The sequence below is a fragment of the Rhipicephalus microplus genome, chromosome 7, assembly GCF_043290135.1.
Source record: "Rhipicephalus microplus isolate Deutch F79 chromosome 7, USDA_Rmic, whole genome shotgun sequence".
NCBI lineage: Eukaryota > Metazoa > Arthropoda > Arachnida > Ixodida > Ixodidae > Rhipicephalus > Rhipicephalus microplus.
This window is the reverse complement of record NC_134706.1, coordinates 35,633,832-35,647,466: the sequence shown is the minus strand read 5'-3', so window position 1 is coordinate 35,647,466 and position 13,635 is coordinate 35,633,832.

Sequence of the window (13,635 nt, the reverse complement as noted above, 5' to 3'; positions counted from 1 at the left end):
TCGGAGCTATGCGGCCGCGAGCGAAAGGATTTGGGAGTCAAAATTGACGAGAGTATGATAGTCGTGATTATTGATTGAAATGCATTTTAGTGTATCTATGTCTGTGTCGCTGTATTTGAATCTAGTTATTTATTGTGAGGCTTAGGCGTAGCCAAAGGTGGCACATAGAGCACGTGCCTTCCCTGCTAACCTCCAAATTTTGTTTTCCTGCCGAGAGAGGTAGAACACAAAATGACTCATAAAACATCATCTGGGCGAAGTCGGTACATATTTTTGAAGTAAAAGTAATACAAACACGCAAGACACCCCACACAGAACCACACTTACATGCTCTGACCCCTGGACTAATCAACAGCTTTCAAACACAGCAGTTCTTTGCAGGTTTATTGGAGAAGTGGAGAATATTTTTAATAAAAACAAACATTTAAAACAGATGACGTTAAAAACCACAACCAGAACGGTAGCGTTTTCATAACAGTGTTTCTATAAAATTTGAGAACCGCGCAAATTGTTCTAGCTTTCAACAGCACTCGGGGAATTAACTGTTGTCAAAAACATGTGTGCGAAAACAAAGCTGTGATAACGTCTAGTTAAAAGAGTGCTTACACACGAGATATATTAATTTCAAAATATCCGCGATGAAGGAATGAATGAATGAATACAAACATTTGTTTCTTGCGTGGCTTTAAAGAACAAGGCTTCGTGCCATTGTGAGACATGATTTGCTGTCAACTTTACTGCAATATAGAAACGCAGCGTTGAATTCATATTATGGTCCTTGATTCTCAACAACTTTGCGGATTTGTGTGATGTCTGCAACGAGCGAGTTACTCGAAAGACAGCAAATTGAGGCGCATATGATGCCGAAAACAAGCTAGTTATATAACGAAAAAAATCACAGAATATTCACGGAGTGAATGATGAGTGGGGCGAAGCGTCTATCCGCCCATCCGTGCGCCTGTCCGTTATCCCGTTCATTTATCCGTCCATCCGCCTGTTCGTGCATCCGTGAGTGTGTTCATCCGTCCTTCCGTCCGTCTGTCTGTCTGACCGTCCATGCTTCCATCCATCCATCCGTGCTTCTGTCTGTCTGCCTGGGAGTTCGTCCGTTAATCTGTCTGTCCGTCTGTACTTCTGCCCATCTGTCCGTGCTTCTGTCTGTGCATCAAGGAGTTCGTCTGATCGTCTGTATGTCCGTTCGTGCTTCCCTCCATGCGTAGACAGACAGACGGACGGAAGTACGAATGGAAGGACGCACGTACGAACAGACAGAAGCACGGATGGACACACAAACGGGCTGACGGACGCACAGATGCTCTGGCGCTTCGCCCCATGCACTCAGAATCATTCACTCCATGGATATACTTCAAAAACCACTAATGCCATTTAGTTACATTATTGCCAAGGATGGATGAATGGATGGACATGGCTGTACCCTTTAGATCGGGCAATGGCTAGCGCCACCAAGCCGTAATACTTAATGAACCTAAAAACTAGATTTATTTTTTTCTTTTAAATAGTGATGTTGAGGATTCGTATATTTGCACTGAAGGATTTATTTTCACTCATGCCTTTACTTTAGCCACCAATCAGATAATCTTCTTCTAGTTAATTCTACCCACTTAAAGTCTATCTTGCCCTCACTGTTCCTAAACCCCAGTGCTTTGAAGAACTCTGCGCCATCATCCTGAACTATAGAATGAATCCCTTTACAGAACATTATCAAGTGTTCGGCAGTTTCTTCTTCCTCTCCAGACGCACTGCATGCCGTGTCTACCCCTTCGTACTTGGTTCAATATGTCTCGGTTCGCAATACTCCCGTCCTGGCCTCAAACAGTAGAGAACTACCCCTAGTATTATCATAGATCCTTTCCTTGGCAATTTCCTGCTTAAACGTTCGATAAATCTCTTGTGCGGACTTTTTAATCATGCTAATTCTCCACATATTGGTCTCAGCTTCCTTCACCTTCTTCTTAACCGATAATTCTTTTTGATTTGGCCCCCTGCTCTTTTCCAAGTATTTACCAGTCAGTTTTCTGGTTGGCTTCCACCATTTTGTATCTACATTCTTCATGTACAAGTAGCTGAATACCTTCCTAGCCCAAAGCTCCTCTCCCATTTTTCTCAATCGCTTCTCAAATTCTATCTTGCAGCTAGCTTCCCTGCCCTCAAATGATGTCCATCCCATATCACCTTGCACTCCCTGATTTGGTGTATTCCCGTGAGCTCCTAAGGCAAGCCTACCTATTCCACGTTGCTTAATTTATAATCTTGCTTGAACTTTTGATCTCATGCACAAGACTCCATTGCCGAACGTCAGACCAGGAACCATGACCCTTCCCATATACCTCTCACAACATCATACCTATTGTAATTTCACTGTGCCCTGTTTTTCATTACCGCTGCATTCCTGTTACCTTTATTCGTCACGTATGTTTTGTGTTCCCTTAAGTACTCGGCCCCAGTGCTTATCTATACGCCCAGATATTTGTATTTATCTGTTATATCTAGCGTGATCTCCTGTATTCTAAGCTCACTACTCTCATTGTCATTAAAAATCATGACTGCTGATTTTTCCTTGCTGAACCTTAAATCTAACCTATCTCCCTCATTACCGCACATGTCCACCAATCTCTGCAAATCTTCCTTGTTGTCGACCATTAGCACTATATCATCTGCGTACATCAATGCTGGTAGTGCCTGTTCAATGAGTTTTCCTTGTTTGACGAAAGAGATGTTGAAGCCCAGTCCACTTCCCTCTAATTTGGCCTCTAGTCCTTGTAGGTACATCATGAATAATAAGGGTGACAGGGGACACCCCTGCCTAAGCCCCCGTTTTACCTCTGCACGAAAGTTGCGCAGGGTAAGGCAAGGTCCCAGTCTCGGTGGTCGGGCGACACGTACATAGCGAGCATATTTGTTATAGTGCGGTTAAATCGTTTCGTGAGGCCATTTGTTTAAGGGTGGTAAGCGGTTGTCAGTGTGTGTTGCATGGAACAAGAACGAAGAATGTCGGTGATGACTTGGGATAAAAATGTACGGCCACGGTATGTGAAAAGCTGTCTCGGAGCACCGTGAATCAGTATAACGTCCCGTAACAAGAAGTCAGCGACGCCGGTTGCACAGCTGGTCGGTAGAGCTCGCGTAATAGCGTAGCGTGTAGCGTAGTCTGTAATAACGGCTATCCATTTGTTTCCCAATGTTGATGTGAGAAAAGGACCAAGCAGGTCTAATCCAACACGGTAATATGGTTCCGCGGGTATGTCGATTGGTTGAAGATGGCCAGCGGGTAGCAGCGACGGTGTTTTGCGACGTTGGCATAGGTCACACGTGGCGACGTATCGGCGTACTGAGCGAGCAAGGCCTGGCCAGAAGAAACGGTGCTGGACGCGCTCGTACGTTCGGGATACGCCAAGGTGTCCAGCCGTGGGAGCGTCGTGAAGTTCGGTGAGAACACAGCGGCGCAAATGCTTAGGCACAACAATGAGAAGGTCGGGCCCGTCTAGTCGGAAATCGCGACGATACAGCATACCCTTTTGAATGACAAAGTAGCGGAAGGAAGCGTCTTTTGGGAAGATTCCATACCACTGATGATGTCAAGCAGCACTGGATCGCACTTCTGTTCTTCCCCAATATTAAGGAAGTCGGACACTGACAAGATAGAGTTCTCCGTGGGCTCGTCAGTGTCCTCAGCATCGTCGACAAGGTATCGGGAGAGGCAATCGGCATCATGGTGTAGGCGGCCAGATTTGTAGACCACGGAATAGGAACACTCTTGCGGGCGCAAAGCCCAGTGACCAAGGCGGCCTGATAGATCTTTCACAGAGTTGAGCGAGCAGAGCGCGTGGTGGTCGGTAACTACCAAAAATGGGCGTCCGTATAAATAAGGTCAAATTTTCGCCACTGCCCATACAAGAGCCAAGCACTCACGCTCTCTGATAGAATAGTTACGTTCAGGGGCGGACAGGAGGTGGCTGGCATATGCAATAACGCAATCATGGCCATGTTCTTTCTGAGCCGACACTGCATCAATGCCATGTCCACTTGCATCTGTACGGATTTCCATAGGGGCAGCAGGGTTGAAGTGTGCCAGAATCGGAGGAGTAGTGAGAAGAGCGATTAGAGTGGAAAACGCAGAAGGCTATTTGGAGCCCCATGAAAACGGGACGTCTTTCTTGAGGAGCTGCGTAAGCGGCCTTGCTATGTGCGCAAAATTTTTCACGAAGCGTCGGAAGTAGGAACGTAGTTCGATAAACCTGCGTACATCCTTCGCAGATCGTGGTAAAGGAAAGTTTTTGACGGCGCTGATTTTTTCCGGGTCTGTTTGTACGCCGTTGGCGTCTCCTAAATGGCCAAGTACTGTGATTTTATGCCGTCCAAAGAGACATTCGGACGAGTTGAGCTGCAGGCCAGTGCGACAGAAGATTCTCAAGATGGCTGAGAGGCGCTCTATATAAGTTTTAAATGTTGGTGAAAAGACGATGACGTCGTCTAAGTAGCACAAACAGGTGGACCATTTGAATCCTCTGAGCAGGGAGTCCATCATTCGTTCGAAGGTGGCTGGAGCGTTACAAAGGCCGAAGGGCATGACCTTGAACTGTTATAGGCAATCGGGGGTGATGAATGCCGTCTTTTCACAGTCCATTTCATCTACCTCTACCTGCCGGTAGCCTGAGCAAAGGTCTATGGAGGAAAAATAGTGGGACCCATAGAGGCAATCAAGCGCATCATCTATTCGTGGCAGGGGGTACACGTCTTTTTTGGTAATTTCGTTAAGGTGTCGATAATCAACGCAGAAACGCCATGCACCGTCTTTCTTGCGGACTAGCACTACAGGAGAAGCCCAAGGACTGCAGGATGGCTCAATGATGTCCTTGGCGAGAATTTTATCGACCTCATTTTGGATAATGTGAAACTCGGCCGCCGACACCCGATATGGACGCCTATGAATACGATGTTCATTACCAGTGTTTATGCGGTGGGTCATACCAGTAGCTTTCCCTAACGGACGGCCGCTGAGGTAAAAAAACGTCGATGTAGGACAGCAGAACCCGGTAAGCTCATCAGTCTGCTGCGGCGTTAAGTTGGAAGCAATAATCGACTTAATAGCACTGTCGGAGCAAGTGGCAGATTGATGTTGAGCGTGGAGGTTAGAAGGAGCGGCCATCGTGAAAACATTTACCGCATTGTCTGTAAGGTGCAGAGCAATGGCAAAGAGATTCTTTGTGGCAGCATTCGAGGTGTCAAGCTAAAGTTCACAACGGGGAGGCACGTAGAATTTCCTGCGACGGACAGAATGGTGTGCGGTATTGTAATGCCGTGGTTTATGAGGACATTGGTGCTATGGGTCAGAACATAGTCACCGTCGGGAACTGGTGGTATTGAGACGAGCTCTATGTAGGTCAGTGTCTTTGGAGGGAGGGGCGCGTGACCTGTTGTGCAGAGGTAACTCGGCCGTTGTGCAAGAGGTTCTGTTGCGGGCAAGTGTAGACAGAGCGTACTGGTCGAAGTGTCTATGAGGGCAGAATGCGCTGAAAGAAATTCGAGGCCTAAGATTACGTGGTGGGGGCATTTATCAAGGACGGTGAAGAGAACAACTGTGTGTAGATCCGCAATGCTTACACGAGTGGAGCACATTCCAATGATAGATGCCATTCCACCATCCGCAACAGAACCTCGACCACTCAGTTCGTCCGCAACACGGACGAACTGAGTGGTCGCAGGTGTGAGAACCTTCTTGATCTTGCGGCGAAAATCACTCGTCATCACAGAAAGTTGAGCGCCGGGGTCAACAAGAGCAGTGACAGGTACGTCATCTACTTGTACGTCTGTAAGGTTCCGTTTTGTTGGTATCGTCAAGAGAGGATTTTCGGTCAGTCCGAGCGATGCAACGCCACCTCTGGGGGCTGAAACACTTAGTTTTCCGTCGGGGAATCTCATGGGAAGGCGGGGGAAGGCAGTCGGCGGGGCTGTGGAGAACGAAACTGGCGACGTTGGCGGGATGTAGAGCAGGAGTAGCGGTGTTCAGTAGCAGGTGCCTGGGCAAAATGGTCGCAGCTGGTATCAAGGCGATAGGCAGGACGTGCCTAGATGGGACGAGAGGAGGCTTGTGCGGGAGGATCCCAGTGGCTTCTGCAATGACGAGAAACGTGCCCGATTCGGTGACACGCGAAGCAGATCGGCTTGTCATCGTGTGTTCGCCATGCGGACGGATTACGGAACGTTGAGAGAGAGCTGGTCGGGAAGGGACGTGCAGGCGTGTATTGGGGCTGGTAGACGGTGCAGGGAGGCGGTGAGGTAGTGTTAACTCCCAAGCTGGCGATTTCCTGCCGGACGACTGCTTGAATGAGGGGCAATGTAATTGGAGGAGAGGGGTGAGGGGACGTTGGTCCCACCTTAGCTGGAGCAGCCGCTTCAAGTTCGCGCCCGACGAGTCGCGTCAAGTTGTCACAGGTGTTTGGTGGATGATATGCGCCGAGACATGAGGACGTCGCAGCCATGTTCGGAAGGCGCTGGAACTGATGGGAGATGCGCCTGCTTTTAGCTTCTTGAAACCGGCGGCATTCTTGAATGATCGCATCAACAGATGACACATTGGTGAATACCAACAAGTTGAAAGCATCGTCAGCAATACCCTTTAGGATATGCGCAACTTTTTCAGGCTCGGACATGTTTTCGTCAGCTTGGTGGCATAGTGAGATGGCAGCCTAAATGTAACCGATGTAGGGTTCCGCGGAAGATTGTGCGCGAGTCCACAACTCATTTTTCGCAGCTTGACGACGACCAGAGGTGTTGCCAAAAAGCTCACGAATTTTTTCTTTGAAGCTCTACCAGCTTGTTATGTCATGCTCGTCGTTGTCAAACCAAACACGACGGGTTCAATCGAGATAAAAGATGACGTCTGCGAGCATAAGTGTGGGATTCCACCTGTAAGGGGCGCTGACACGTTCGTAGAGGCGTAGCCACTGGTCGACGTCGGAACCCCCGCGACCCGAGAACACGCCGGGGTCTTTGAGGATGGGAAGCATCACGAAAGTTGTTGCGGGCGCTGGGTTGACAGACCGGGCAGAAGGGCGGGCGACCGGGAAGGATGTAGCGGAGTCTTGAGTGGTCATGTTGAAAGCCGTGAGGGAGCGTCCGCTTTGGAGTTCCGTGGCGAGGGCGGGGATCGCACAACTCCACCAAATATGTTACGAGAAGGAGACCGACTCGGAGGGGTAGTCAGACATGTATTTACAGCCGGTTAAGCGAGCAGCGCCAGCCACACAGCTTAGCTCGCGCCAGTCTATATGCTTTGTCTTCTTCAACTCCCTGCACTGACATGTAGCAATATATTACTATCTGCTGTTTTACGTCCCAAAACCACAATATTGTGGTCCCTTGAAGACGTCGGTAATTGATAATAGTAACACTATCTGTTGTTTTACGTCCCGAAAACCACGATATGATTACGAGAGACATGCACCGGTTATTGAATCGAAATTTATATTACATGATTTAAGTTGGCAATACCAGAAGCAGTTGTTCAAGCAATGTACAGTACCGCCTTCTTTAAAGAGAACACGCTGATGAGAACCTGTCTTATTGCGTGTGTCATAACCGCAAGTAAACGTATGAATATCTTTCGCACTCGGCACCAGTTTTGAACAGTCAGCCAGCTGTAGTCTTATTCAAATCTGAGCCCCTATGCTTTTGCCACAGAATGAAATTCAGACATGCTGCGGACGAAAGTGTTCCCTTTAACTGTGAACCCACCTGTAAACACGCACTTCTTGCCCTGTTAAGTAAGTATATGAACTATGTGGGCTACTTACGCCACGCGGAGGTTTTTCAAATACAAGGAACGCAGCCGAAGTGAACAGCAGTACTATCTGATCTTTATGGCCGCGAAGGGACGTTTTTGAACTTCGGTAACGATAAATATGGTTTTCACAGGTTTGCATGATCTTTCTCAGAACATGTGCTATTCGATTCTTCGGAAGAAGAGAAATGATCGCCTTGTCGTAACAGAACAGCTGGAGACCTTTGCTTGCAGCATGTGTGCATGGTATTGTAGAAAAAAAGCGTTTCGCGCGTAAAAACAAAATGACATCGTCCCAGTACGGAAGCCGTATAAAGTGCCTATATGAATGAGACAATAAAAAGAAAAGCAATATCTTTTGCAACAATAAGTCATTTTACAATACCAAAATCACTGCACTTGCCGCTTGAAGATTGCTTTGTAAGCGAAATATTGTGCAAACAAAAGTGGCTTTTTCCGAGAGACAAAGCTTCGTCTTTATTCACTCTCTTTCTCTCTATATATTCACTATCTCTCTCTCCGTGCAATCTGCCGTGCGTTGTACCACGGCAAACTGCATGGAGGAAGGTGGGCGACTGCACACCTTCAATAACCTGACTTTGAAACCTTGCACAACTTTTTGCAGGTTCGCATGCAGTGGCTGGGTTTGCACTCACCCGTATCCATCAAACAAGAAGAAAGTTTCTGTGGACGATCTTCTTGTGCAGATTGCCGAAAAGAAAACGATGGAGTTAATCCACGAAAACGTTTTGGACCATGCCACGAACACGGACCCTCTTCTCCACAACGTTGTCAGAATATTTCAAGGCTGCCGCGATAAGAGTTTTCTTCTGAGAAATCCAGCCATGACATCGCAAGCAGCTCTGGACGACGATGTTCGCCTTACGGACTGGCCTTACGACAAAGAACCGTTGGATTTGAATGTTCCCGAAGCGATCGCATTTACCACCCGCAAGATGGACGTGAAGCCGTTCTTTGTTCCTCCTCTCGAGATCGACTCCACCGCCGCGTCGGGATGGTGTTTGTGTTTCGAGAACCCCGGGTGTTGATAACGGAAGACGCTTACCTCGCGGGCGATGTGGTAACGACATAATAGAAGTTGGTCATGCAGGCTATGTCGCTCGTGAACAGCGACAAAAATATACAGGCGCTTGGCGAACCTGTCTTCTGATGGTTGAAAAAAACCGCCGGCTTACCGACTGCATCAGAGGCTCATACCCAAATCACATATGCATAACATTAAAAAAAATATATATATATATATATATATATATATATATATATATATATATATATATATATATATATATTGTTACGAGACAATGCCCCACTTAAACAGTGAGATAGGCGCTGAGGAAGACGAGGTGACTTGTGTGTGCGCGCGCTCTCTCTTGTTCGCCATCTTGGCTTGCGCGTTGGCGCTGTGTAAATATATTTTAAAACGCCTAGTTTCCCTTGTGCCTTCACGCAACATTTTGGTGGAAGGTGCTGGGTTACAACGCACGACGGAGTTACGCAGCGGACGCCTAGTCTCTGCTCCCAACATGTCCACCGGCAGCGACGCTTCCTCAACTGCTACGCCCACTGCATCAATGGCGCCGACCTCTCCTGTTTATCTCGTGGCCGCTCCACCCCGCGATCCCGGCAACTTTTCGGGAACGGACGGCGAGGACGTGGATGAGTGGCTTAAACTCTACGAACTCTTCAGCACAAATCACAGGTGGGACCCAACCTTAATGCTGGCAAACATCATCTTTTATTTACAAGGAACGGCCAAGGCGTGGTTTAATAACAATGTGGACGGTATCACAAGCTGGGACGTATGCAAGACCAAATTACGCGAGTTGTTTGGTCAATCTGCCGGCTGCAAGCAGGCCGCTAGGAAAGAACTTGGCACACGTGTTCAGACGTCCACGGAGTCCTACCTGGCGTATATTCAAGATGTGCTGACCCTTTGCCGTAAAGTTGACCGAACCATGGCTGAAGTCGACAAGGTAGCGCACGTGCTCAAGGGCATCGCAGACGATGCATTTAACCTCATTGTGTGCAAAGGCTGTTCCACCGTGCAAGATGTTATCTTGGAGTGCCAACAGTTTCAAGAGGCTAAAAGCCGTCGCATTGCTTACCACTTTACGCGCCTTCCCAACACTGCTGCGACGTCAACATGTGCGGATCTCCATGTACCGACCCTGCCCAATTCACACTCCAGTGACATCACGAGAATTGTACGCCGTGAAATCGAAGCCATCTCACCCGCCCCCTTGAGAGCACTGGCACCGAGTGATCCTCAGCCGACCATATCGCTAATACAGACCGTTGTTCGCCAGGAACTAGCCAACGCGGGGGTTCACACAGTCTGTTCTGTGCACCGTCCCGGCGCTGTCAGTTCGTCTACCCCGAGCCACCCACAGCAGTATCGCCGCCCTGCTCCACGTAATCGTGACCCAAATGCGTGGAGAACGCCTGATGACAGGCCGATTTGCTTCCGATGTGAACGAGTGGGACACATTTCCCGTCATTGCCGAAGCACGTGGACCTCACCGTATCGGGCAAACCCAAACTTCTCCAACCCCCATTCACCGGCCCACCTCTATGACCAGGAACCACCACGGCGTGAGGGCTCAGCTAATTACGACCCGACCACTACGACCACTGCCCAGTACAGTCGCTCACCTTCACCTCGACGTAGATTTTCCCGATCTCCACCACCACCTCGTTCCCCGTCCCCGTCCTCTGCCCGGCGGTTTTCTTCGGAAAACTAACGGCTGCAGCTCCTGGAGGTGACGCTGCTGATACGACTTGCTCTCCAATTCCTCTGTTGACGCTCCCGACCAATCAGAACTTGATCGACGTTGAAGTGGACGGTTTATCTGTTAAAGCCTTAGTAGACACTGGCGCCCATATTTCTGTGATGAGCCTGCACATTCGAGACCGCTTAAAGAAAGTACTTACTCCAGCCCCTTCACGCAGCGTTCGCGTTGCTGATGGTAGTACGGCTGCTGTTATTGGCGTCTGTACTGCACGCGTTACTATTGCCGGCCGTCAAACTTCAGTTCTCTTCACTGTTCTTTCTCACTGCACCAATGATGTGATCCTCGGTCTTGACTTTTTGTCCACTCATTCCGCTCTCATCGACTGTTCAGCCGGTACTGTGCAACTTGACCTACCGTGTCCGATTGATCCGCCCAGTCGACCGCAAGCCCGTATGTGCTCTGCTGAACATGTCCGTTTGTTACCGCAAACCGTGACCTGCATCACCGTTACGCCCTCGCCACCTGTATCCGATGGTGACTATGTGCTCGCGCCCATCACATCCCTTCTCTTGACCCACAGTGTTACCTTACCACACACTGTTATTCAGTTACGTGCAAACCACGCCTGCATTCCTGTGCTCAACTTTGCTCTGTGTCCGCAAGTGCTTCCGCGCGGAATCGCCCTCGCCATGCTGACTCCTTCTGAAGAATGCGTCATATCAGCTCTGTCTTCGAACGAGGCTCGACACTCCAGCTTCACACATGCTCGATCTTCGCAAGGAAGCCCGTCTCCTGATGTTAAAAAAATGATCGCGTCAGACCTTTTGCCGCATCAAGCTGACAAACTCCTTCGCGTTCTTGAGTCATACTGGGACGTATTTGACTTTTGTGATCGTCCACTAGGTCAAACCAGTGCGGTAAAGCACCGCATTGACACCGGCGATGCCTCCCCTGTCCATCGACGGCCATACCGCGTATCTTCGACCGAGCGTCACATAATTCAAGCAGAAGTCGACAACATGCTCGCCAAAGACATAATTGAACCATCATGTAGTCCATGGGCTTCCCCTGTTGTTCTTGTCAAAAAGAAGGACAACACTTGGCGATTCTGTGTTGACTACCGACATCTGAACAAGATCACTAAAAAAGACGTCTACCCGCTACCGCGCATAGACGACGCCCTAGATTGTCTTCACGGCGCTAAGTATTTTTCTTCTATTGATCTAAGAGCAGGTTACTGGCAAATTGCTGTCGATGACATGGACCGCGAGAAGACCGCTTTTGTCACCCCCGATGGTCTTTACCAATTTAAGGTCATGCCCTTCGGATTATGCAACGCTCCAGCCACCTTCGAGCGGATGATGGACTCTCTTTTGCGTGGGTTCAAATGGTCAATTTGTCTATGCTACCTTGACGACGTTATCGTCTTTTCCCCGACCTTTGAAACCCACCTCGACCGCGTTTCCTCAATACTGGCCGTATTTCGCAATGCCGGTCTCCAACTGAACTCGTCAAAGTGTCACTTCGGACGCCAGCAACTAACAATGTTGGGCCACCTTGTCGACTCCTCTGGTGTACGTCCTGATCCCGATAAAGTGCGAGCCGTGCGTAACTTCCCTGTTCCGACCTGCACTAAAGAAGTACGCAGCTTTCTCGGTCTGTGCTCGTACTTTCGACGTTTTGTGAACAACTTTGCGGAAGTCGCCCGTCCTCTCACAGACTTATTGAGAAAAGATGTCTCATTCACATGGGGCGCTGCGCAGGCTACGGCGTTCTCTACACTTATTGAATCGCTAACAAAACCACCTGTTCTGGCCCATTTCGACGTTTCTGCCCCTACCGAAGTACACACAGATGCCAGCGGTTACGGAATCGGTGCTGTTTTGGTTCAGCATCAAAGCGGCTGCGCCCGCGTTATCGCCTATGCCAGCCGTCTCCTCTCGCAGGCGGAAAGGAACTACTCCATCACCGAAAGGGAATGCCTTGCTCTCGTTTGGGCAGTAGCAAAATTTCGGCCTTATTTACATGGTCGACATTTCACTGTCATAACCGATCACCACGCACTTTGCTGGCTCTCGTCCTTGAAGGACCCCACTGGGCGCCTTGGTCGATGGGCACTACGGCTTCAAGAGTATAACTACTCGGTGTCCTACAAATCTGGCCGTTTACACCATGACGCTGACTGCTTATCTCGGAATCCAGTGGACCCACCTGAAGCGTTCGATGAATCGCCATGTGTGCTGTCTCTCTCCGCTTTAAGCAACATCCGTGAGGAACAGCGCCGAGATCCTGCCTTGCGTAACATCATCGAGAAGCTTCATTCTGCGGCACCCGATCCTTCTACTCGATTGTTCGTGCTTAAGGATGACACATTGTACCGTTGCAACGTCCGCCCTGATGGACACGAACTGCTCCTTGTAGTACCTTCCCACCTACGTGCGAGCGTGATCGGCCAGCTTCATGACGCTCCCACTGCCGGTCACCTCGGACTGTCTCGGACGTATGACCGCGTACAGCGTCGATTTTACTGGCCCAGTCTTTATCGCTCGGTCCGCAGCTACGTCGCCTCATGCGATCAGTGTCAACGCCGCAAAAAACCTTCTATGAGTCCTGCCGGGTTCCTCCAACCACTTGACGTTCCCTTTGATCCCTTCTTCCGACTTGGTCTTGACCTCCTAGGCCCTTTCCCTGCATCCACTTTGGGGAACAAGTGGATAGCTGTCGCGACGGATCATACAACCCGGTACGCTATCACGCGGGCTTTGCCAACCAGCTGCGCCACAGACGTTGCCGATTTTCTCCTGCACGACGTCATACTTCACCATGGCGCCCCACGCCAACTCCTAACAGATCGTGGGCGCTATTTCCTTTCCCGAGTTATCGACGACCTGCTTCGCTCCTGCGAGACGAAACATAAATTTACGACAGCTTACCACCCGCAAACTAACGGACTCACTGAACGATTCAACCGGACTTTAACTGATATGCTCGCTATGTACGTATCGTCCGACCACCAGGACTGGGACGTTGCATTGCCCTTCGTTACGTTTGCCTATAATTCTTCACGCCATGATGCAGCTG